This window comes from Physeter macrocephalus, unplaced genomic scaffold (genome assembly GCF_002837175.3).
Source record: "Physeter macrocephalus isolate SW-GA unplaced genomic scaffold, ASM283717v5 random_256, whole genome shotgun sequence".
Classification (NCBI taxonomy): domain Eukaryota; kingdom Metazoa; phylum Chordata; class Mammalia; order Artiodactyla; family Physeteridae; genus Physeter; species Physeter macrocephalus.
Window position 1 is genome coordinate 30,746 of NW_021145542.1, and position 24,897 is coordinate 55,642.

General features: G+C 53.6%; 1 long non-coding RNA gene across 3 annotated transcripts in view; it reads left to right on the plus strand.

The window, feature by feature from the left end:
* The window catches only part of LOC114484984 (uncharacterized), a 35,599-nt gene extending 19,881 nt beyond the window's left edge, over positions 1 to 15,718 (plus strand). The window contains exons 3-4 of one of the 3 annotated variants that reach the window (XR_008616639.1): positions 14,246 to 14,323; positions 15,454 to 15,718. This is a non-coding gene — a long non-coding RNA (uncharacterized lncRNA). Of the gene's footprint in view, positions 1 to 11,225; positions 11,593 to 14,245; positions 14,324 to 15,453 lie in introns of those variants that run through there. The other 2 variants (XR_008616640.1, XR_003678411.2) reach the window with 2 other exon arrangements.
* Positions 15,719 to 24,897: the final 9,179 nt, after the last annotated feature.

Consider the following 24,897-nt stretch of genomic DNA (forward strand, 5'->3'; position numbering starts at 1 on the left):
CCCCTTTCTCCCGCACAGGGGGCCCTGCCCACACCAGGACACTCTTGGGGAGTGGAGTGGGAGCTGGACTTCAGCCTCAACTCCCACCTTCAGGGTCAGGCACATTTGTGCAGTGCACACAGCTCACAGCTGTCGACGGCAGCCCTACCGGACCTGCGAGCAGGGAGACCCTGAGTGGGGTTTCCTGAGTCCCCCTCTGCAACTCAGCCACTACCTCAGGCCAGTCCACAAACCTTCCGGGGCTTCAGTTCCCTCTTCTGTATAATGGGGATGCTTGTCATCTCTCCCTCGGGCAGTTCTGAGAATGAAGTGAAGGAGCAGGTGTGGAAATCAGGGTGGAGGGTTTTGATGTTAACCAAATGACCAAATGGAAGCCTGCCGTTTGGGGTCCTCCAGAAGCTGCTATTTACAGAAAGGGCTTTGTCGTTGACATTTTAGAAATTATATGTTGTCGAGAGTTTGGAAAGCAGAGGACTATATGGTCCATAATTTATCATGGTTAATATCATTTCCACACTTAATCTTGCTTGTTTTTTTTTTTTTGCTGGGGTGGCGTGTGGGTGGGAGAGGAAGTGCAGAGAGGGGAAGAAATACTAGAAATACTAGAGCAGTATTTCTCAAACCTCACCTGGGGGGTTGTTAAAAAAGCAGATTCTGATCTAGTAGGTCTGGAGTGGGGCCTGAGAGTCTGCATTTCCAGCAGGGTCCCAGATGACACCCATCTGAGCACTACCATCTGTCACAAGGGCTAGAAGAGCCTACAGCAGCCGGAGGAGGTGGAGCCAGGGTTTCCTTGTCTGAGGTGGGCGTGGGCGTGGGAGCAGTGAAAGTTTTCACCATCCCAGTGGACCTGCTTCTTGAGGTAAGGGGCAGGCTCCTAAGACCACAGGGATCAGCCTGGCCAGACCCAGACCTGGAAACTGGGGGGCGTGAAGGCCTCCTTGAAGGCTCCACACCCTCAGTGAGGGGACTGAAGCTGGGGAGACAGGGAAGGGCTGGGTTTCCCCCAGATCAAAGCAGGTTCCCCAGCCTTTGATTCGCAAAGAAGCAGACTCTTTGGAGGCTGGCCTGAGTTTGGGGGCTGGCTGGCCTTGGGGCCTGGGATGAGTGGTCAGAGGCCCCCAGCCCGCTCTCTTTTTGCATAACAGGTTGGCCGTCTGACAAAAGGGCAGTCCTTGAAAGGCCGTATGGGGCTGTTAAAAGCTTCCGGCAATGGTTTAATTGGGGGCGATTAAAGTGTCCACCCCAGGAAGGCCTGCCCTTCAAAGGCCAGCCAGGCCTGGCTCCTCTGCCCTCAGCACCTCTCCCCTCGGCCCCGCCCCCCAGGGTAGCCCTGCCCCCAGCCTCTCCCCTCTGCCCCCTCGGCCCCTTTCCCTGTGGCTCCCTACATACCGAGGAAGTCATCGACTCATCGTCGGGAACCCTTTGGCCAGCCTGTCTGGGGGGATTCCGTCCCAGCCCCTGGACCGTCGGTACCATTTGTTCACACAGTTTGGTCTCGTGGCTGAGTCAGCGTGGGAGGGCGGGGAAGGCTGAGTTTGAGACACAAAGGGCCCCGGAACTGACCCACCCAGAACACTCTCTCTGTCTCTCCCCCAAGACACCTAGCCTGGCCTCTGCGCCCCTCCTCGAGCCCCTCTCCCCCGGCCCTCGCCTGTCTGGAACTTCATGGTCACCGTTGGGGGGTCCCACGGCCTACCACACAGTAATCTTCCAGGCATCTGCAGAGACACTACCTGGGAAGCGCGGGGGCTCAGAGGTGACCAGACAGAGACCACGACTCGGGGAGGTGCTGGATAAGTGAATAGGCCAAAGCAATAGGGCGTGATAAGGTAAAATGAGGCGACCTATAAGCAGGCCCCTACCTCTGGTGAGGCTGGGGGAGCAGAGGGGCACGGAAAATGACTTTCTGGAAGCAAGGGAGCCTAGAGTTAGAACACGGTTGGCTCAGTTTGGCCCATTTGCCAACCCTGATGTCAAAAGCAACACCACAGCTGGCTTCACTAACAGACTTTACCCACCCAACCAACTCGGGAATCCTCGGAAGGGGACGTGGTGTAGATTTTCCATTAAGTCTACAAATAGTTGTTCTGTGGGTATCTGGTTCAGACACTTCCCCAGAGGCTATGAAGTCTCTCAGAATCTTCTTTGGCTGAGCCAACCTACAGGGAGCTGTCTTAGGGGTATCTCTGGGCACCATTTTCCTCTCCCACCCCTTTAGGCCCGTCCCACAATAGACGGTCCAAGGCCTTTCTCTTCAGCGTGCTCTGTTCTGTCTCCCGGGCCCTGCTCCCATCAACCCCATCAGGCTTTGGCCTCACGTTGACTGGCCAGTGCTGCTCTGAGGACGGAGGTGCTGGGGCCAAGGGTCTCTGGGAGTTCCATGTCCCAGGTAAGGAAAGTCTACCCTTTTTCCAGGGTGGATATGGGATAAAACCAAGCCCCGAGGCTGGGAGGCAGGGAGGCCTAGGCCTGAACCGCAGGTGGCAGAAAGCCTCCTTTCTGACTCCCCCCACTCATCTGAGTCCTCTCTAGGGAGGAGCCCCTGCCTACCCTCCCACACACCTGACAGCTTTCCTGCCCTGTCCCCAGAACCTGCTCCGGTCCCAGAAGCCCACATGGGACAGGGCCAAATGAGCAGGGCCCGAGAAGGGGGTGGGAGCAGGGGCTCTGAGCAGAGCATTGTGACTGGACCCCCAAAGCCAGGCAGGCACCCTAACTTCGATTTTCAGCAATTTCTGATCCCAGAGATCTGGCTGCTGGTTACATCTGTGGTACTGTAGCATCTCACTAACCAGAGCAGCAAGCTATGAGGCACACAGCCCATCCCAAGTCCCCTCTCTATCTCTGAAGGCTCCTGGAGGACAGAGTAGCCGACATCAAAAATTCTCACATGAACTGTCCACCCCTCCCAGGCTCAGCCTGGCAAAGAAGCCCTCTAGTGAAGCAGCTCCAGACTTCCAGATTTGCCCACTAGAGACAAAACCTGAGCCGTTCCCTCACACAGGGCATGCGCTGAGGACAAGTAGGCATGGTTAAGAATTGAGCCTATGGAAAAAAATAACAAGTGTTGGTGAGGATAGGGAGTATGTAAATACACTCACACACTGTTGGCGGGAATGTAAATTGGTGCAGCCACTATGGAAAACATTAGGGGGCTTCCCTGGTGGTGCAGTGGATGAGAACCTGCCTGCCAATGCAGGGGACATGGGTTCCATCCCTGGTCCAGGAATATCCCACATGCCACGGAGCAGCTAGGCCCGTGCGCCACAACTACTGAGCCTGCGCTCTAGAGCCCATGCTCCGCAGCAAGAGAGGCCACTGCAATGAGAAGCCCATGCACCGCAACGAAGAGTAGCCCCTGCTCGCCACAACTAGAGAACGCCTGCGTGCAGCCACGAAGACCCAACACAGCCAAAAATAAATAAATTTTAAAAAAAAAGAAAAAGAAAACATTAGCGAGATTCCTCAGAAAATTAAGAATAGAACTATCATATGATCCAGCTATCCCACTTCTGGGTATATGACCAAAGAATACGAAAACACTCATTCAAAAAGATATATGCGCCCTTGTGTTCATTGCAGCATTATTTACAATAGCCAAGATATAGAAACAACCTAAGTGCCTACTGACAGATGAATGGATAAAGAAGATGTGGTATATGTATGGAAAGAAATACTACTCAGCTATAAAAAGGATGAAATCTTGCTATTTGTGACAACATGGATGGAGCTTGAGGGTATCATGCTAAGTGAAACAAGTCATACAGAGAAAGACAAATACCATATGATTCCAATCATATGCGGAAGATAAAAAACAACAAACAAAATAAAATAAATGAACAAACCAAAGAGAAATAAACACACAGAGAACAGAGTAGTGGTTACCAGAGGGGAAGGAGTGGGGGAGGGGGGAGGGCAAAATGGGTAAAGGGGATGAACTCTATGGTGACAGATGAAAACTAAATTTCTGGTGGTGAGCACACTGTAACATATCCAGAAGTATATGAAATATAATGTTATAAACCAACGTTACCTCGATAAAAAATAAATTAAAAAAAAAGAATCAGGGCTATGGAAACTCAGAAAAGAGCTGTCTGCTCCCCCATCCTAGTCACCCCACCCCCCCAGACCTACTCTTTTACTCCTAGGATGACCAACTGTCTTGGTTTCCCTGGGACTGAGGGGGTTTCTGGGATAAGGGACTTTCAGTTTTAAAACCTGGACAGTCCCAGACAAACCATCTTGATTTGCTCAGGACTGAGGGGTTTCTGAGGACAGGCTTTCAGTGTTAAAACTGGCAAGGAGGGACTTCCCTGGTGGCCCAGTGGTTAAGACTTCGTGCTCCCAATGCAGGGGCCCGGGTTCGATCCCTGGGCAGGAAACTAGATCCCACATGCTGCAACTAAAGCTTCCGCAGACCGCAACTAAAAGATCCCGCACGTCATAACTAAGACCCAGTGCAGCCAAATAAATAAATTAAAACAAACAAACAAACAAAAACTGGGAAGGATGAGTTGGTCACCCTCCCTTTCCCTCATAGTCTGGCCTCTGCCCCCATCAGCCCCCTGAGACAGTGTCCAAAGCCCACCAACAACCTTCAAAGGCCAGTTCCTGTGACCTCTTTTCTCTCCTCCTGTCCCATGGTGGGAGGGTGGGAGGATGGAAGGCTGGGGCTGTACCCAGCTGGCTGGGAGGGTGCATGGGGGTCGGCCAAGGGGTCAGGGAAGTGACAGCCTCGCCGTCCCACCCTCTCTAAGTCGGTTTCTGGGCCTGTGCCCTTTATCACCCCCTCACACTATCTGGACGCCTCCTCGTCCATCCCAGCCCTGCCCTGACTCAGATAAGCTGAGGGGCCACCCCAGCAAGACAGAGGTGAAGCTGTGGCCTGGGTGCTTCGCTGCCGTGAACCTCCCTACCTGACCCTTGGCCTGACCTTGGACAGAAAAGCAGCAGAGCATCTGCTTAGGGCTTCCACATCCCAGAGTAGACAGGAATTCCTGTATTCACTTGACAGATGGGAAAATGGAAGCAGGACAAATGATGTGACCTGCCCAAGGTGGCCGGGCCAGACCCATAGAATGCAAGGGCTGGAAGGACCTCAGAGAGCATGCCCAAAGGCTCCTGTGATGGAGCGTCACGGAGGGTATATTTTGAGTCTAACCAGGGTGAAAGACCCACAGACGAAGAGTCAGCACCTCTACCTCCCCACTGGTCTCAGGCCAGCCTCCCAAATCACCGAAGCCCAGAGCCTTGAGACCCGCCTCCTGCAAGGCTCCTGGCCCCTAGAGGACCTTCGGCCTGGGTTTCTCCCAGCAGCAAAAGCTGATCCTTGCTGCCAGAACTCAGCCTCAGTGTTGTCAGGGTCCCACTCACAAGCCTCCCTGAGTTCCCATTGCTCCAGGATAGCTGGTCATTCCAAACCCTCCCCGACCTCTGCAGACCCCAACCGGGCCCCACTTCTATCCTCCAGGCAGTGGGTGTGGCCACACGAAATTCCTCGTGGTCCCCAAACATGCCATGTCCTTTCTTGCTTCTGCTTACACTGGCCCCTCCTCAGGGAAGGGACATCTTTCCTTCACCTGGATCTGTGGCAACCCCGCTGGTCCCTCAAGGGCCTGCTCACATGTCTCCTCCTCCAGGAAGCTTCCCTGAATATGCGAGTCAGAAACTCATTCTCCTTTTTTAAATGGCTTTAGCACTTACCATGTGCCAGGCACTAGGCTGGACCCTGTGTCTCATTTAACCCTCACGACAACCACAAGCATCAAGTACTTTACTGTTATCTGCATGTTATAGACAAGAAACTGAGACACAGAAAGGTCAGGTAACAGGCCCAAGGTCACACAGCTGGAAATGGATGGAGGCAGGATTTAGGCTCTGGCGATCTGGATCCAGAGCCTGAGCTCCAAGCCACCAATGGCCTGACCCTAGCAGCGTGTGTACCTCTGTTAGGGGCCCTTCCCTGGCTACACGGCACTACAGAAGCTCCTCAGGGCAGGGAACACGGGGCAGGACTGGTTTCCTACAGGAGTCTTAGTATTTGCTTAGAGAGCTCAGAGAAGGACCTTTACCCCAGGCTCCTATACAGCCCTAGAGGGAAAGACAGAATTCTATTTCTATTACCCTTCAGGCCAGTTTCTGAGGAGTCTCTGCCTGGCTTCTTTTTGGCTATGGGGGTCTGGTCCCAGTCTGAGAATGGGATATGGATGGCGCAGCCAGAGGCGGGCTAAGAGCATGGCTCCTGGGGGCCCCAGTAGTCCCCCAGGGACCTCTCTCTGTGCCCCTCCAATCCCTCTTTCTTAAAGGTCACTGCATACCTTACTCCTCCTCTAAGAAGCTGCGCCTGCTGCCCCCAGACCTGCCTCTGTCTAGTCCCTTAATCCCCTTCCTGCCTGTCTCCTGTCCCTGCTGGAAGGTGTGTCCGGATGCCCATGCCGACTCTAAGCTTTCTGCTTGCAGCTCCCTCACACCCACATGAGGCTCTAGCTGCACCTCCTTTTTAAAAAAAACTTTATGGGAATTTCCTGGAGGGCCAGTGGTTAGGACTCCAGGCTTCCACTGCAGAGGGCCTGGGTTTGATCCCTGGTTGGGGAACTTAGATCCCACAAGCCGCTCGATGCAGCCAAAGAAAGAAAAAAAAATTTTTTTTAATGAAATTGATTCCCAATTTGAAGTGGCAGTGGCTACAAAGATAACAGAGCTTGTGATAATTTACAGAAATATTTGCTGCAATATGCATATACATATTAAGTTTCATGCTGAATAAATTATCCCAATTTAATTTTTATGTTTATATAAAAATAATATTGTGATCTTAACAAGACCAGTTATTTTACATATTTTCTTTTGAGATAAATGATGAACTTCAGCCTTAAAAATTCAGCTGAAGGAGGGAACAGAGGAAAAGTAACTCTGCTTTGGGGTAGTTTACTCAACGGCTTTTATATGTACCCTGAAGGCTTCAGTCCTCTGGCGGGTGTCAGCCAGGCTCAGATGTGCTGAATTACGCAGAGGGTCTCAGGCCTGGGACTGGGAGAGGAGGCGCATGCGTGCCCAAGAGGGTGTGGCGCTGTGTGTGTGTGTGTGTGTGTGTGTGTGTGCGCGCGCGTGCGCGCGTGCTCATACACACACTCACGGGTGACTATGTGAATCAGTTTGTGAGTGTGATTCGTGTACACCCTTGCACAGTCTGCTTATGTACTTGAATGCCCCGGGTATGTGCGAGCATATACTCGGGAGTCCTCCCTCCCCTACACACCCAACTCCTACTCATCCCTCAGGGTGCTCTCCCACCCTGCCTCACCCCTGGAGCCTGTTCTGACCCTCCAGCTCACACTGTTCTCCCCCTGCTCCTCCCTGTTGACCCTGCAGCCCTGACCTGCTGGCCTACATCACAAACACTGTTCATCTTGTTCTGGTTCAGGCTCGGAGTTTGGTCACCCTTGCTCCCTTGAGGGTGAGGCTGACTCCTTTCAAATTACCCCAAAGCCCAGCTTAGGACTGGGGACACAGCCTTGCCCAGTACATACTCATGATCTGAATTAAAGCCAACTGCATTGAATGGAACTGCATTTAAGTGACTAGAAACCAGAGCACGGTAGCTTTCCTCTCTCAGCTTTGAACTCTTACTCTCTGTATCTTTCTGCCTGTCCTTTCTCTGACTTATTTGCTGTCTCAATCTTCAGCTTACAGAGTACTTCCTTGTACACCCATATCTGACTCAAATCTCATGACCATCCTTTAAGATAAGAATACTTATCCTCATTGAGCAGATGAGGAAACTGAGGCTCAGGGAGGCCACGTGGTGACTCGCCCAAGGTCACTCGGCCTGGAAGCAGGGCCTGGAATCCTCAAGCCTGAATGCACACTGCCCCCCACAGTCCCTCCCCACCAGTAAGTGCCTGGGGTTAGAGGGCAATCCCCGGCTTGGAGGGGGTTCTACCTGACCTCCTGTACCTTCTCCATGTCCTGAGGTCACTATGGGAAGGAGATGAACCAGGGCCCCCAGGGCCGCGGACAACCCCACCCAGCCAGCACTCCCAGCTGCAGGAGGGGCAACGAGCTTGGTGGACATTGTTCCTAGCCTGTGGTTACTGATTTGACAACAATCCCTTTCCTCTCCAGCCAGCCAGGGAGTTAATGATTAAGGAAGGGATTAAATATTAACCACCTGTCGGGTCATGGCGTAATGTCTCTGTCTGCACCTGAGCCTACCTAAAAATACCTCCCACCTGCTGTGGGCCAGCCTCACACAGGGCCTATAAGCCCCTTGCTCTGGACATCACCTCCCCATGCAGCCACCCTGGCCCTGACCTTGTCCCTAACCCACCTTCTTCTCCCCATACCCACCCCATCAGCTTCTCCCATATCCACAGCACAGATCCAAAAAGTTTCCCTGTAGCTTGGCAGCTGCAAGCCACACTGCTGGACGCACTCCTGGTGGGCTTTCTGAAGGAGGAGGATTTGCCTGGAGCTAACTGCTGTGTGTTCCTGGAGACTGGAGGGTCAGTAGGTTGCATTCCTATGTGTGATCTCGTTTATCAGTGTTCTTATCTCCTTGCCCAAGTCCTTCCTCCACCTAGAGACCTCTCTGAATATACACATACCAGGCCCCAACACCCAGCGCTACAAGGATTTATTTCACTAAAGAAATCACAAAAGAGCAGCACCCTCCCCAGTCAAGCTCTTCTTTTCCAGTGAGGATCTGGGGGCCTGGCTGCCTCCGGGAAGTCTCTGAGACTAACCTAGCCCTAGGCACTTCTGGACCTTGCTCCCCCACTTCCCTCAGCCGTGGGTGATTCAAGCTGGCGTGGGCTGTTGCATAGCTGCAGGAAACTGCCTGCTTCTGTTAGAACCATCCTTTTAAGTTCCATCGTGCAGCCCATGTGGTCCTCCAAAGGTGGAGGCGGGAGAGGGACAGCTCTATCACACCCAAGCCCGTGGTCAGCCTCCCCACTGCAGGAACCACAGACAGTATGACACAGGGCTCACTCAGTCCTTTTCTAGAAAAACTGATTTCTCTACTCAAGTAATAACTGTACTGAAAAGCTCTGTTTCTGCTCAGGGGGAAGCCCCGAGTTTGCCTGCTGAACACCCACATGGCCTTGTACTACCCTCCCGATATATATCCTGCAGAACTGCATTCCCACTGCAAGCCTGGGGACAGCCATTATCATCCCCATTTTACCAATGGGAAAACTGAGGCTGGGTGAGGTTAAACAGCTAGAAAGTGGCAGAGGCTGGCCTGCCTGACCCAAAAGCCATACAAAATTTAAAAGAACCTAGTACCAAACCTCAAATTCAGCTCTTCAAGCCAGTTACCGTGTCATTCCTCCTTCCTTTTAACTTTCTCTCACCTATATTGATACTTGTACTCTTAATCCCGTAGGGCCTCCCCTAAGTGGGACTCTTCCCAGCAAACGTGCTCCTTGTTTCCTATGATCTGAGGATGTAACCCAAGGAGACTCCACAGGGAGACTCAGGAACTCTGAACGGGGATTTCCAAGTCCCTCCTAAAATAGGGCTCATCACTTGAAGACGTTTTGCTAAGGTTCTCGCAAGAGACTTCTAGAAGGACCTACCACCTCCCTTCTTTCTGCAGGTTGTAAATCATCTTACCAGACGCAGACTGCTTAGACTCAGCATTGCACAGTGGTTTCCTCACACCATCGCCTGTGTTTGCAAATGAGGAAACCAAGGCCCCCAGAGGTCAAGTACCTCACTGGCTGGGGGGCTCCCACATGAGTTCCTCAGGGCAGCAGTGGCACGGAGTGTGGGATGGCCTCAGCTTGGCACCAGTGGGGGCTTCCAAGCCTGGGAAGTTTTCCCTTAGAGGTTACAGCCCCTGTCTGAGACTCAGAGCAGAGCCCCTCCCCCCAGCTCACCCTGGCAGCCTCCTCCTCTCCCCTCTGCCCCAGCCCCCCTCACTAGGCCACTGCCCCCCAGCCTCTGCCTTCCCCCACCCTTGACAGTGACCCTGAGGAAGCCCAGGAAACTTCTTAGCCGTATACAGTGTTCTCATCTCCCCCCGCCCCCCTCATACAGCCTCTGACGCGGGCCTCCCGGTGGGGAGGGAAGTGCCGCTCAGGCCCCGCCCCTTCACTCTGGCTCGGAGGCCTGATCACCACCTTGTCCTTGGTCTCTGCATTTCTGCTTCTGACTTTCTCACTTACATTGTCACTGACAAGCACTCACAAATTTATGTGAATCCAGCAGAGCAGGAAGGAGGGAAGCCGCCACCCAAGGCCGAGACTGGTTTTAAAGGGACGACGCTCAATTTTTTATTTGCATCTCTTTTGCATATATTTGCATGGTAGCTTTGCAAGCTCTCTATTTTCCCAAAGAACACAGGGAAGTAACGGATGTGGAGGCCCCAGGGGGCACTGACGCGTCAGTGAGGTTTCCAAACGCCTTGAGTGGGTCTCAGGATCCGGGTTTTGGAGTGCAGGAGGGAGTAGAGACGCGGCAGAGCACCAAGTCGAATGGAGGGAGGGGCAAGGTAGGGGGGAGGGGGAAGCAGCAGATTCTGGGCGGGGCCTGGAGGAACCTCAGGGACCTTGGCTGCCTTCCTGTGGCAGACTTCTGCTCTGGGCACCTGTTCACTTGCAGGCCATTGCCGGCCTGGGGGTGGGTAGGGGTAGGGGTAGGGGGTTGAGTTTGCAAAAGTTCAGGTCCGTGGCAAGGCACAGCTCTGGGGGGCCAAGTAGGGAAGGTAGTGGAGAAGCATGAGGATGGGCAAAGGGGGAACACAAGAGACACAGAGGCAGGGCTAGAAGAAAAGGACACCCAGGAGAGGATGCCCCGAGACTGAAGGTTCTGGGGGAGGTGGGTCCTGCCCATTAGGTGGACCAAACATCAGAGGCCCAACACTACCTGCCCTCCCACGCTGCACATCAGTTCTCAATTTATTCCCCCACAGAACCTGAGACAAGATTCCAGGCAGCTAGAGCTCTGGCCTGGCTCTGTACCCCTGGCTGGATGACCTTGGGCAAGTCTCTGTCCCTCTCTGGGCCTTAGTTTCCTCTACGGTAAATCATCTAGGGAGCAATTGATTTCCATGGGCCCACTCCTGTTCCACCCTGGCCAAGCCTCTCCTGGTTCCCTGGGGGCTCAGGAAACTTTAGTGTTTACCTCCAGATCAAGTTCAAATTTGAGTGTTCAGGATTCTTCTGGATCTAGTACCATCCAACCTAATCAGCCTCATCTTTCCCTGTTTTCAACAGTCCAGGAGACCCAGCTCCTCCCTGCCCCTTGGTCCTTGCTCGAGCCTCCTTTCGTCTCTCCACGAAAAGCCCCCATTTCTGGAACACCTGCTCCCTCCCGCAGGCCTGGCTTTATGGATGTGTGATCCGTGCAGCTATACAAGTCCCTGCACTTAGAAGGACGCCATGCTTGGTTTAATACTCTGTTGATGCCATCCCGGAATTTAAAAAGTTTGAACAAGGGGCCCCCAATTTTCATTTTGTCCTGGGCTCCCCAAATTATACCCCAGTCCTGCCTTCCTCTCCTCCCATCAGGCCCTCCTCAGCCCCACCTCCCTGTGGAGACCTCACCGACCCAGGAGAATATCTGGACTGGGATGACCAGAACTACCCACCCGCCGGGCAGAAGCAGAGACCCTCTGCACATCATAGAGGCCCAGGCCCTACGTCACCTGGGGAGAAGGGCTCAGGAACTGCCAGGGGACGTGGAGAACAGAAAGAGGCAGAAACCCTGACTCTGTCTTAGAAGGAAAGCTGACTTCTGTTCCAGAAGCCTCTAGTCTGATGGGGAGGCCAAGCACCTGACCCAGGAAGGTCCTCATCTCATGAGGGCACAGTGGGGCTGGTTGAAAGTGAATACCACTTTCCTCCTCCCTGCGACCCTTGCTGGGAACAGTGAGAGGAGATGCGGGCTGCTTCTGGGGCCGGGGAAGCAGAAGCTGGGGACGCCACCTACCCCTGATCCTCACCCTGCAGAGCTCTCACTCCAAAGGCATCTCTTGGAGCATCTCCAAATAGAAGCCTGTCTACCAACACACCGAGGCCCCTGAGGCAATGCCTTTCCTGCTAGCAAATAGCCTCACTGAGGGCAGTGGCCAGGTCCCTCTGACTGTAGCCCCTGCGGCTCCCTTTCCTTCGGAAGCCTGGATCAGTCATCCTCCCTTCTCCTCACTCCCTGGCCCTAAGGGTATGTGGTCTGGCCTCCCCAGGGCCCCTCACCCATTCTGGAGCCACAGAGGGTGCAGGGCAGTGTGGCATGAGCTTCTGTTCACCTGGTGGAGCCTGATTGTCCTGTATGCAGGGGTGGGGCTACAGGGGCTGCGATCCTGCTGAGAGCCCAGGGCCCCCAGTGATGGGCCAGTCCTAGACCCCACCCTGGGACTGGGGGAGGGGAAGTGGAATGAGCTGGCTGGGCCGCCCCAACTCCCTCTGGCTTCCCCTCCCAGCACCTTCTTTCACCGCAGCGTTGCCGCATCAGGTACCTGCTGCCTGCCTCTGGGCCTCTGCTGCTAATGGACCCTGTCTCTGCCAGGCTAACTCCACTCACCACTGAACATATGCCTTGAGACTCTCTCTCCCCAGGAAGCCTTCCCTGAACCTCAGGGTCGCTTTAGTGTCTCCCTGGCCTTTCCCATGCTGCTTCCTCAGAAAGTTCTCGTCTGTGTATGCCTCTGTCCTGATCAACCGGGGCATCTGCTCTCCATGACCTCTGGCAGGCCTGCAGCTGGGATGAAGCTCTCGGGTGTGGCTGGGGCAGGTGGGAGGGGGGACAAGTCGCGGTTTCTTCCTTCAGACACGTGGGAAGTGTGGGTCCCATCTGCCGTAAGAATAAGAACTGCTACGTATGAACCTATGTTCCTACAGAGTAGGTGGTCACAGAGGATGAAGCTGGGGCTCATCTGGATAAAGTGATAAAGTGACCTGCTCAAGTCACCCTGGCCAGGAAGAAGGTCTGCCTGCCTGGGCTACGTGATGTCCAAGACCTCAGCTGCCTGGCCCAGATATGTCCTGTCCTGAGGCAGGGGCTGAACGTGATGACTCCTCAAGGGCCTCCAGGTCAGGATTTGAGCTTCCAGGTGACCACAAGCTGAGGCTCCAACCGATTCGCAGCCCCCTGACCCGGTCCCCAGCAAGGCAAGCGTCCTCCCTCCCTCCCACCAGCCCAACTGGCTCCCGGTTCAGCTGCAGAAACGGCTCAACGTCTCTCTGGAACCCAAACAGGAAGCTGGGGAGAAGGGGGCCAACGGCTGGGGATCTCTGAGGCTCCTCCAGGAAACACGTGGGGAGATGTCAGGGGCAAAGTCGGGCCTGCTCACCCCGCAGCTCCCACGCTGGGAGCCCACCACAGGCACCGAACACCTCCAACCCACCTCCCTGCGGGCAGGGGCTCAGGACGGCGCTGGGGAAACAGTGTCCTCTTACGGGAGAGAGTCTTTCAGAACCCTAGCTCCTGGGTGACTTTTCTTCATCTTTTCATAGATTTTATATTTTAGGACAGTTTTAGATTCACAGCAAAATTGCACAGAAAGTGCAGAGAGTTCCCATACCCGCCCCCCTGCCCCAACCGGTGCACAGACTCCCCCATTAGCAACATCCTCCGCCAGAGTGGCATGTTTGTGACAGCTGATGAACCTGCATGACACCTCATTATCACTCAAGGCCCACAGTTTACATTAGGGTTCACTCTCGATGTCGTATATTCTTTGGGTTTGGCCAAATGTAAAATGCCATGTATCCACTACTCTAGTATCCTACAGAGTAGTTTTACCACCCCCTAAAACCCTCTGTGCTCTGCTTAGTCATCCTTCTCTCCTCTTTAACCCCCGGCAACCGCTGATCTTTTTACTGTCTCCGTAGTTTTGCCTCTTCCAGAATGTCATCTAGTTGGAATCATACAGTACGTAGCCTTTTCAGATTGGCTTCTTTCCCTTAGAAATATGCATTTAAGTTTCCTCCACGTCTTTTATGGCTTATTATTCATTTCCTTTAGTACTGAATAAGATTCCATTGTCTGCGTGTACCAGAGTTTATTTATCCATTCACCTACTGAAGGGAGCCTTGGTTACTTCCAAGTTGTGGCAATTATGAACAAAGCTGCTATATGTATCTGTGTGTGGATTTTTGTGTGGACGTAAGTTTTCAGCTCATTTGGGTAAGTATCAAGGAGCGTGATTGCTAGATCATAAATAGCATTTTTAGTTCGGTAAAAAAAATTGCCAAACTGCCTTTCCAAGTGCTGTACCGTTTTGCATTCTCACCAGCAATAATGATAGTTCTTGATGTTCCACATCTTCGCCAGCATTTGGTGTCAGTGTTCCAGATTTTGGCTATTCTAACAGGTACGTAGTGGCATTTTGTTGTTGTTTTAATTCATAATTCCATAATGGCATATGCTGTTGAGCTGGGTCAATTTTGAGGCAGGTTTTTCTTCAGATAATCCTGAGACCATATTAACTTCATTTCTTATCAGGCCACCCTTGAGGGTCGAGTACCCAGGATGGAGACCTGCCTGAATCTCAGGCATTGTTCTGTCACTGGCTCACCACTGGCCTTGCCAAGTCACTTACCAACCTGGACCTCAGTTTCTCAGCCTATAAAATGGAGCTCACAGCACTCTTCCCCTTTGAGGGGAGGGGTGCCTCTGTTCACTAGGATGTGGTCATGGCTCGGCACGGTGGTCAGCGGTGAGTGAAGCCAGGGATCACAGGCTGCCTCACGTGGTGCTGGGCCAGCAGTGACTGCAAACTTGCGAGCCCCACAGGCCAGGACTGAGGAGAGAGTCAGGGGGTCACCTCCCTGAAACTGAACCCCCCAGCAGATCCCCAGGCCCTCCAGGACTGGCCAGCAAGGCGTGGCACCTGTCCACGAATCTGCCCCAGTGATGTAGGAGGCTCCTGAGAGAGGACAGGAGGGCAGGACTTGGCAGAGAGCACCTGGCCTCGGAGGGTGATCCCCCAGCTCCCCCAGGGAAGCCTGGGGCCAGAGGCTCTGAAAGCAGGACAGCCAGTGGTGGGTCATGCGAATTGCAGGCAAACCGCAGGCAGACAGACAGAAGTCCTCCTGGTTCTTGTCTTCATTCAAAGGAGCCTGTGCTCTGGAAGGTTTAGCTCAAGTGGGAGAGAGGGCCCCCAAAGCCTTGAGGGCTGGCCTGGGCCCCTCAAAGTCCTCCTGAGCCAGTTGCAGGGGAGGAAGAATCAGCAGGCAGGACCCCCCTCCTCCATGCCCTTTCTGAGGTCCATGGGCCCTTTAGCCTCTTGTTCCCAGCCAGGCCCTGCTCTCAGCAGCAAGACCCAACAAAACCATACCCACCTCCCACAAACTGTCATTTCATCTTTTTTTTTTGACACTTCAGAAAAAGAGCAGAATGGCTTTTAATCCCAAGTGCTCAGATAACATCTGTTAGCATTTAAAAAATGAAGGCAGGGACTTCCCTGGTCGTCCGGGGTAAAGAAACTGCCTTCCAATGCAGGGGACACAGGTTCGATCCCTGGTCGGGGAACTAAGATCCCACATGCCACGGGGCAACTAAACCCACGTGCCACAACTACCGAGCCCATGCACTCTGGAGCCCTCGCGCCACAACTAGAGAGAAGCCCACGCACTGCAACGAAAGATCCTGCATGCTGCAATGAAGATCCCGCATGTCACAACTAAGACCCGACACAGCCAAAAATAAACAATTAATAAAATAAATAAATATTAAAAATATTAAAAAATAAAATAAAATAAAAAATGAAGGCATACCTTGTTTTATTGTGTTTTGCTTTATTGTGCTTCACCGATATTGCCTGTTTTTTTTTTACAGATTTGAGGGTTTGTGTCAACCCTGCATTGTCAGATGACAGCATTTTTTTTGGCAAATAAAGTATTTTTAAATTAAGGTATGTACATTGCTGTTTTAGACATATGCTACTACACACTGAACACAGCATAGTGTAAAAATAACTTTTATATGTGTTGGGAAACCAAAAAAAAAAAAAGTGTGTAACTCGCTTTATTGAGATAGTTACTTTATTGCAGTGGTCTGGAACCGAATCCACAATGTCTCTGAGGTATGCCTGTAATAATATATGTACATGGTAGGAAAGTCAAAAGAGAAAGGTTTAAAATAAAACTCTCCCCTGCCTTGCCTTCAATCTTTCCCAATCTCTGTCTGAGGGTAACCAGGTAACAGTTTCTTGGGTAGCCTGCCCGAAAAAAATGTTAGGCCAACACTAGCATATAATGCGTGCATGTGTATCTGTTAAACAGAATGTACAGGAAAAGAAGTTGTATTGTAACACACAGATCTTCCCTTGCTCTTGTAACTTCATAGCTTAGACATCCCTCTGATCAGCAAACACAGACCCAGCCCATTCTTGGGCCATGTGGAATCTACCATCTCACAGACATGCTGTTGCGGGGCTGGGCCCCCGCAAACAGGCCTCTACGTGATGTCCAGTCTCTTGTTAGAGCATTTTAAATGCTCGTTCACCTCTTTGCTAATCACCACCCGCCCTGCACCGGTCACCCTTGGGCCAGAATCTCTTGGGCCCATCTCAGAGCCCAGGAATCAGAGTTGCAATTAACTCAATGCAGGCAGAGAGAGCTCCTGGGGGCAGGTTAGCCTGGTGGCCTTGGGCAAGGCATGAACTTTCTCTGAACCTCAGTCTCTGCTTCAGTAAAATGGGGTCATCGTCTCTGAAAGAGGAGGTAGAGATTTTTAAAAGACAGTGTGGTCTAATTAATGGGCTTCCTTTACCCTTCTGGAACTTGAAGGCCATTTGATGAAATAAAACTTCCCCTTGGGCCTCCAGGGAACAGGGGAATCATAGATGAGGAAACAGAGGCACAGAGAGATTGAGGAACTTGCCCAAGGTCACACAGCTGATAAGTGGGAAAACTGGGATGGAACCAGTCAGGCTGGCTCCAGAGTCCGTATTCTGGAAAACCAGATGGACGGCGATGGCTGCGGGAAGGCATGGCGTGCTGGAGTGTCCAGGGTTGGAGGAAGCCGGGTGGAGAAGGGGCAGGAGGTGAATAGGGGCTAAGGGAGGGCAGAGGTACCTTCTAAACTGGACGAGGTGTGCGAGCTCACCCACCGCTCACCCAGGGGAGGGCGAGGAGGGTTCCCAGCACCTCTGCATCCCTCCTCCTCCCTGGAGCCCAGGGCCAGGGCGGCCCTCTGTGGACTTCCAACTTTACTACAAGCGACCCAGAGGAAGGTTGGCAGCGATGGTGCCGAGTGGGGAAGAGAATGGGGCCTTAACACTATCTAGTGTCATTTGTGTGCCAGGTGTGGTGCATTTTATGTCATTTAACCCTGGCACAGCAGACAGTTTTGCTGCTGGAGGAGGCTAGCCATTCCAGTTCATGGACCAGCCCCTGCTCCCTGAGGGTGGGTGACTGCCACGGGCCCAGTGTGGCAGGGGAACGGAGGGAAGAAGTTGATGTGCTCCCGGGCCCTCAGGACCTCACAGGGCAGGGTGAGCCAGCAGGATGCCTCCTCTGGAGGGGGATGGGGAGCCAGAGAGCCAGCCCTAGGCCACTTCTCCCTTTCCCTGGGCTCCCCTTTCCTTCCTGCTGCCCTGCCCTGTCTCTGACTTTGGCCAGGCTGACAGATGTCTTCTGAGTCATCTTTGCTTTCTAGCTTTCTGGGTTTTACTCACTTGTCTCCCGAGTTTGAGTTGCCACCTTGGTGAGAATTCTCTCTCCCTCCCTCCTGTACACTCACAAGAACACACAGCCAGCTAAGTGGCAACTCCAAAGGACTCTCAGGGAAGGACCTCAAGGTTAAGGGGACCCTGACCCTCCCAGCCCACTGGAAGCTCCCAGGCCGAGCCTCGGCTGCAGGGTCTCTGGGTCAGAGCCTAGCTTTCCTGGAGCTCAGCAGCCCCACCACGTTCTGTGACACCTCCGGCTTCAATCGTGTGCTCCCCTGCCACATAATGGCAGTAAGAAAGCCACCTTCTAGGGCTAGTGCCAGGCTGACAGGCGATAACAGCTTCAAGGGACTGGGTTTGGTGGAGAATATGCTGCGTAGATGGTGGCCATTATTATTAAAGTGAACAGCCGGGCAAGAAGGGACGGCTGTGCATGGCCAGATGTCAGGTTGCGTGTCCAGAGGCACCTCAGGAGCTCAGAGCGGGGAGAAAGGACTCTAGCCCGCAGCAGTCGGGGAGGCTTCCTGGAAGAGAGGGCCTCAGGTGCGGTGCTGAAGGGCTGAGCGGCTGGGAGCTGACTGGAAGGCAGGTGTCCGGGCCGGGGATGAGGTGTGGGGGGCAGGGAGGAGGTGCACCTTTGTACGTGAGAAAGGGGCAGAGACAGCTGGCCCTGAGGCCACCCCCAAGGATGTAAGCAGGTGAGTGGTGAGTCCATACTGGCTCAGTGCAGGGCGATGGGCTCCATGCCAGGCAGAAGCCTCTGGGACACAGGGACGCCTGTCCCTAAAGGCTTTAAAGAGAGAGCAGCTCTGGGGGTGAGGAAGGTGGCATACCTTGTTTGTGGGGGGGGAATGCATGGCCTGTGGTGGGCCCAGGAGGAGCCCAGGTACACCCTGCTGGGTTCTCCTCTCCGTCCCGTCCTTTGGGCCCAGATGGAGAGCTGGGGATGTCCACTCCCTGTAGAGTTCTTGTGACCCCCTGGCCTTGGCCTCCTTGGCCTCCACTATCACCCCCTCCCAGGCCAGCCCCTAGGGCCTGAGGCAGCGGGAATGGAGGACCGGAAGGGCCTCGCTGTCCAGGGCCTGCCTGTGGCGGGTGAGAGACGGGCCCAGCGCGGTGTTTACATTTTCCCTCCTTTCCTTCTGGTGGCCCTGCCAGCCGGCGGTTACACCACTGCGGTTTGCTGGCCCCGGGGAGTGCCTTCCTTACATAACCCCTGACACAACGGCTCCTGAGACACACACACTCACTGGCACACGCACACGCTCAGACTCATACCCGTGTGCACACGTACGCACTCACCCATGTGCTCTCGCTGAGATGCACCTACACGGTCTCACATCTTCAACGGGCAACACTACTGTCTCGGGAGGGTTTCTGCTGTCCTGGCCCACAGTCACACGGATGGGGGCCTCCCTCCTGGTTTCAGGGGAGGAGTCTTCCCCCCTCCTTGCCCTCAAGCCCCAGGTGCTCTGAGCCAGTGGGACTGACCCAGGCCTGCCCAGGGCTGTCACGTGACAGCCTCAGTCTTTGGCTCCATCTGGAGGGGGGGAGTGGCGGGCGGCAGGGGGGTGGACAGCAGTGAGCTGCCCTCCAAGAGCCTGGGGGTGTGGGGAGTTGGGGCTCAGCACGGGAGGAACTGAGAACAGGAAAGGGAGACAGAAAGACCAGACCCCAGGGGGCAGGGGTCCCCCTGTTACCGGGACCCCAGAAACTCAGCACAGGCACACAGGGAGAGAACGGGGTGGAAATGGCCTCGGAGGCCCAGAGGTGGGATGGGGGTGGAGGTGGGAGGTATTCAGTGTAACATTTTGGGGGGTTTTCTACGATGGCCGGTTTCAAGATTTTCAGTGCACATTACCCTCTACAGAAACACGCGGGCTGCCTCGCAACTCAGCGATGCTTCCTCCACGGATTCATCTGAGGCAAATACTCACCCAGGGGCCTGTGAATAAGCACGTTCGCGCTGCATCGCTCGTAAAAGTGAAACGGTGCAGAGCCTGCGTGGCCACCACCAGGCCCTCCCTCCTGCCGTGGGTAGCACGCTGCCATGAAAGAAGGTGCTGGCACGCTAAGCGAGGAGGGAGGACCCACGGACAGGACAGGGCTCACTCTCTGTGAAATGAAAGCGTGTGTGAATTTTTACAGGTACAAATCCCTGGAACTCCTCATCCAGCGTGGTTACTGTGTGGTCAGCTCTGCAGAGTGGGGCTCAGGAGGAGCGCTTCCACCTGGACACGTTGGAACACACTGCCTGCTGGTTGGGTGTTCAGAACAAGCACGCATGAGTTTGGAATAAGAGGCAAAACTCAGGGGGAGGTCCCGTCTACCAAGGAGGAGTGCATTTCTCTCCTGTTCTGAACGGCCTCGCAGGTGGGGAGGGCACAATGACCCCGCCATTCCTGAGCTGGGAGACCTTGGGCAAGTGTCTTCATTTCTCTGAGCTGCATCTTCTGCATGTGTCAAATGGGAGCGGACAGTACCGCGCTCATTGTGAGGGGGCGGGGTGGGGGGAGCTGATTTGGTTGTACAAACAGTTATTGAGGCCCTTTGAGGGGCCAGGCTGGGGCGTTCAAGGAGGAACATGCCATTCTTGCTCTGAAGGAACTTCCAGGCCAGTGAGGGAGACAGAGACGTAAGCAGCTGGTGTAGGACAACGTGCTCTGTGCTCCTACAAAGGCCGGCACGGGGCCCTGGCGGGCTGGGGGCGGGGTAAGTGGAGGGGCTAGATCTGAGGTTGAGTTTCAGCTGAGGCAGAGGAAGCAGGGGGACGTGGCAGGGGGCTGGGGTGTCCCAGGCAGGGGCACCGGTGGAGCAGAGGCCCAGGGCTGCGAAGAGTGGTAGTATCATCGGCCACAGGTGCTCCAGGGCAGGTGAGGAGTAGTGAGGGTTCCAAAGGGCACATTTGGAAGCTTGGATTTGAGCTGGGGGTGACGGCACCGGTAGGGTCACAGGGCAGGAGGGGCATGATGGCCTACGTGGTTTAGAGGCAGGCTCTGGGGATGGTGGCTGAGAGCAGGAGGAGCTGGGGGCTGGATCCCCCGCTGTCCAGGTGAGGAGGAGCCTGGGCTGCTGAGGCTGAAAGACAGAGAAGCAGGAGGGAGTGTCCAGGCCTGGTTAGAAAGCAGAGTCCTTCGGTTCAGGCAGCCTGAGGGAAGGGGTAGAAGGAGGCGAGAGAAAGACTCCAGGAGGACCCCAGGTTCTGGCGTGGGGGACTGGATGGATGTGGTGTCACAGCTGTGGAGACAGGGACACCGGGAGGGGTGGGAGTGAGGGTCCATGTCTCTGGGCTGTCCAAGTGGAGGCGGTCCCAGGCCGCTGGGCAGGGCTGTGAGGTGCCACCAGGGGTGGGCAGTCCCTTCATCTCTCCTCCACTGGCATTTACAGTCTATGGGACAAAAGGGCAGTTTAGGAATATTTTGGACTGTCTTGGCTTGTGGAGGGAGGGCGAAGCCATCAAGGGCACCATGGGTGTGTCCCAGGACTTGCTTTGGAAAAGGACAACCCTTCAAGGGTTGGCATGATAGAAACTTCCTTCCTTACAGTTGTTTGCATTTTGCTAGAACACTCCAGAATAGCAGTGTTGTCCAACAGAACTTTCTGCAATGATGGAAACATTCAGTGCAATAGCCCCCAGCTACAGCTGAGTACCTGCCATGTGGAAGTAAGTTTTAAAGTTTAAGTTAAATGTACATGGCACGTGTGGCTAGTGTATACCATAATGGACAGCGCAGATCTATCTAGAATTTCTAAAGGAAAGCAGTTGTTATTCTCATCTTAAGGCCCAAGTGGATGGGTGGGTTTGGTGGGGGCAGATGAAGGAGACTCCCTGAACCCCTTCGGACTGGGTGTCTATTGATTGGGTGTGGAAAAAAAACACCAAGAGAGCAGTAACAAACTGTTACAGCATACTTCCTATACGCTGGGCTCTATCCTTATGACATGGGTTGACTGATTCACTTGAACTTCACGGTAGCCTTCGGAGACAGGTCCGACATTTATAGATGGAGACGGCAAGCCACTGGCTCATGGTCTCACAGCTGGCGGTAGCAAGGCTAGGCTTTGAACCTGACAGCTTAGGCTGCTACCCACTCTGCTAGCCTGCACACGGTGTCCTCTGTGGGACCCTGAGCTGGGCCCTCTCCTAGACACTTCACCCATGACATCGTATTTTGACCCTCCTGGGGGCTTTGCGTAGCAGCAACTGCATGATCATCCACATTTCAGAGATGAGGAAAGTGAGGCTCAGAGATTTGCTCAGGATTACACAGGTAGGGAGTGGCTGTGAAGTGAGATTTGAACCCAGGTCTGTGGGAGCCCTGGCCTGTAACCCCTGCAGACTGGGCCCCTCACAGAGTGGTGGTGACACCTGCCCGGAGCCCTCTCACGTCCCAGGCCCTGCAGCAGCTCTTGGCTCCCAGGGCTGTGCTTTGTAAGCTCCTGGTATGTCCACCCTACAGACCCTCCAGGGCCTCCCTGAGAAGCCAGGTGAACAGAGAACATCCAGAGACCTGCTGCTCTGAGCCTCACAGCCCACAGGGATTTAGGTCTGCTTCAGTGAAAGTCAATATTCAGCATTTTTACCAACAGCCCTACCTGGACAGCTCACACCTAGGGAGGACAGTGTCCTGGGTGGCCTCTTCCTAGGGCTCATGTAGAAACCCAGAAACTGGGGGAAGTCTCCAGAGGGCTCCTCCCACACTCTCTGAGCCTTTAGTCTTCTCATCTGTGGAATGAAAGGGCAACACTAGGTCATGGTTTTTTAAACGTTTTTTAGCATTAAAATTGGTTTTATAAGGAATCATTTTTTTTCCAGTCTACTCTCCACACAGCCAAAATCACTTTAACACGTGAACGTGTCTGTCTTACTCCTCAGCTTAAAATCCTTCAGTGGCTCCCCGACTGCTCTGGAGACTATGCCTGCCCTCATGAAGCTAAGCATCTAAGAAGGGAGGATGATATATACATAAACAAAGGCATTTAAAATATGTCAGAGGATGACAAATACGAAAAAAATAAAGCAAGACGAGAGATGCCAGATGGGGCTGCTGTCTTGACAGGGTGGTCTGGATGGCCCCCTGAAAAGGAAATTGAAGGAAATGTGGAAGAGCATGACAGATGGAATAGCAAGTGCAAAGGTCCTGAGACAGAGAGTAGGTCCAGCATGATTACGAACCAACAAGGAGGCCTGAGTTGTATAGGAGCAGGATGAGGGAAGGGAGAGTCAAGGTCAGAGGGGAAAGGGATAGTGGGTGGGTGGGGAGGGACAGACAATGTAGGACCTTGTACACCTTGGTTAAGATTTTAGATTTTTGTTGTTGTTGTGCGGTACGCGGGCCTCTCACTGTTGTGGCCTCTCCTGTTGCGGAGCACAGGCTCCGGACGCGCAGGCTCAGCGGCCACGGCTCACGGGCCCAGCCGCTCCGCGGCATGTGGGATCTTCCCGGACTGGGGCACGAACCCGCGTACCCTGCATCGGCAGGCGGACTCTCAACCACTGTGCCACCAGGGAAGCCCAAGATTTTAGATTTTATTCTGAGTGAGGATTTTGAGCTGAAGGGTGACTTGAACACATTGTGTTTTAAAAGCACAGGTGAGAGGGGCTTCCCTGGTGGCGCAGTGGTTAAGAATCCGCCTGCCAATGCAGGGGACACGGGTTCGAGCCCTGGTCCAGGAAGATCCCACGTGCTGTGGAACAACTAAGCCCGTGTGCCACACTACTGAGCCTGCGCTCTAGAGCCCACGAGCCACAACTACTGAGCCCGTGTGCCACAACTACTGAATCCTGTGCACCTATAGCCCAAGCTCCTCAACAAGAGAAGCCACTGCAATGAGAAGCCCGCGCACCTCAATGAAGAGTAGCCCCCGCTCGCTGCAACTAGAGAAAGCCCGCGTGCAGCAACGAAGACCCAACGTCAGCCAAAAATAAAATAAATTAAATAAAAAAATAATAATAATTTTTAAAAAGCACAGGGGTGGTAAGACAGGGTCTACCCTGGAAAGAAATACTGGAAGACTTCTTGGAAACCTCCCTTTCTAGACAGTGGGGAGTAAAGCAGGAGTCTGAGAGGCAGCCTAGGGTGATTCAAAGGAGCCACTGCTTAGCTTCCTTTGAATTTTGCTTGAGCCTTTTCCTAGCTGCTTGGCCTCAGGCTTTTGACAACTTCTCTGAGCTTAGTTTCCTCATCTTTGAAATGGGGATAGTAACAGTGTTCCGGTCTTGGCTATTGTGAACAAGTGTACAAGTGTTTTTATGTGGCCATCCCGTGGAGCATGTGTCATTATGTAGGGGAAACAGACATTAATAAAACAGTTACAAAAACCAACGTATCACTTTGGAAGATAGTATAGCAGTTCCTCAAAAAGTTAAATGGGAGTTACCATATGATCTGGCAATTCTACTTCCAGGTATAAAACCAAAAGAATTGAAAACATATGTTCACACAAAAACTTGTATATCGATGTTCACAGCTGCATGATTCAACCACAGCCAAAAGGTGGAAACAACTCCACCGTCTAACAACTGATGAATGAAAACAAAATGTGGTACATCCATACCATGGAATACTATCCTGTCATGCAAAAGAATGAAGGCTGCTTCACGCTACAACATGAATGAACCTTGAAAATATGTACACTCCGTGAAGGCAGGGATGACATCCGTCAACTCACCTTTGTTCCTGCACTGCTGGCATGTACTGGACAATCAAGAACTATCTGTGGGATGAATGAAAGGTGCCGGGCAGCATCCCAGCATCCCACCCCTTGGACGTCTGGACAGAATCACAGGGCAGTGGAAGGGAGCCTGCCAGCACATCTGAATCACACCAGCCCTGGCCCTCAGCAGTATTTGCCTCCTGCCCTGCGGCACCTCGGATTTCCATCTTCACAACGCATCACCTTGGGAGTCTGGACCTCCCGTAGGTGCTCGAGAGAGCCCGGCCCTGAAGCTTCAACAGTAGCCAGGCCAGGGAGAGACAACCAGGATCACCTGCCACGCACCTCAGCCAAGTTCCTGTCCCCTGAAGTGCACCCCTTCTCCACTCAGTGATGCAGGGGAACAAACAGCAGGTCGCCAAGGACTCACAGCCCCTTCTCCAGTGGTGCAGGGCTCAGAGACTGTCCTGCAAGTGGCCTCTCATTCCAGCCACTCCCAGGGTGGGGCGGCGGTGGTGGAACTTGGTAAAACAAGGCCTCGGGCCTGCATTTCAAAGTGTCTCCCCTCTGTGTAATCGGCACCAGGCCCAGCAGAGGGGTCATAGGCCACCCCA